The following is a 1,486-nucleotide window of genomic DNA, read 5'->3' on the forward strand; positions in this document are numbered from 1 at the left end:
GGGGAGGGGAGGGGAGGGGAGGGAACCGGTGGTTTGCTCCTGCAGCCGGAGTCAGCAGTGCTCTGGCAGCTGGAGACTGCTCCTGTCAGGCAGGATCTAAGAGCCAGAGGGCCCAACTGAGTGAGTTTTCCTTTGGCTTTGGAAAATCTGATTACTCACTGAGGAGTGATGGGAATTTTACACATCAAATAAGCAGAAGTATTTCTTTGTTAAGATTTGAGAAGTCAGGTGGTGGCACACTCCTTTAATCCTAGCACTTGGGAGGCAGAGGCAGGTGGATCTCTGTGAGTTCGAGGCCAGACTGGTCTACAGAGCAAGTTCCAGGATAGCTAGGGCTGTCTTGAAAAACCAAAGAGTTGGGGAGGTTTAGAAGCAAACCCAGGTGTGGGGTGCATGCCTGTAATCCCAGCACTTGGGAGACGGCGGAGGTAGTAACAGTGTTCCAGACCCTCTGACTACATGGGACTTTTTTTAAAATTAGCACAGGATGCCAGCTCACGGTGGTGAGAGGCAAGGGGATCTATGTGAGTTTGAAGCTAGCAGAGTCTACAGAGTGAGTTCCAGCATAGCCAGTGTTCTGTTATACAAAGGACAATCTGTCTCAGATTAAAAAAAAACCAAACCAAAACCAGCAACAACTAAAACCATCAGCACAGGGCTCTGGTTTACACTTCTCCTAATGTCTGGCTCCATATGGAATAGCTGAACTAGCTCCTCTTCTTCTAAACCATGGCAGTGCAGTATTTAAACAAAGAAGAAAATCCAGCTGCGCACAGATGTGAGCTCTGCAAAGGATGGTCTCCAGACTCCTGGTGGTCATGGCCTCCTTATGTCAAAGGTGGCTGCTTTGTTCCAGGTTCTGGGAACACACTGCGTCTCACAGCAGCCATTACCATTCTAGAAACATGGAAATCAACCTCACATCTTGGTTTGGACAACTTTTGGCTGTAGTGATATTTCATTTTTTTTAATTTATTTATTATATACACAATACTCTGTCTGCGTGTATGCCTGCAGGCCAGACCTCATTACAGATGTTTGTGAGCCACCATGTGGGTTGCTGGGAATTGAACTCAGGACCTTTGGAAGAGCAGGCAATACTCTTAACCGCTGAGCCATCTCTCCAGCCCGTGATATTTCATTTGTATTTCAATAAATAAAGCTTGCCTGAGGATCAGAGAGTAAAACAGCCACCCTGGCCAGCCTTACAGACCAGGCAGTGGTGACACACACCTTTAATCCCAGCAGCCACACTAGTTGCCATAGAAACCGGGAGGGGTGGGTAGTGGCTCACTCCTTTAATCCCAGCACTAGGGAGGAATATAAGGTGGGAGGAGACAGCTCTCACACAGTCTCATTCTGAGATTCCTGGAGGCAGGATCGCCATTTCAGACTGAGGTGGAGGTAAGAGACAGTGGCTGGCTATTGCTTAGCTTTTCTGACCTTCAGGCTGAACCCCAATATCTGTCTCTGGGTTTTTATTAAT

Source organism: Microtus ochrogaster, unplaced genomic scaffold (genome assembly GCF_000317375.1).
Source record: "Microtus ochrogaster isolate Prairie Vole_2 unplaced genomic scaffold, MicOch1.0 UNK29, whole genome shotgun sequence".
Lineage (NCBI taxonomy): Eukaryota > Metazoa > Chordata > Mammalia > Rodentia > Cricetidae > Microtus > Microtus ochrogaster.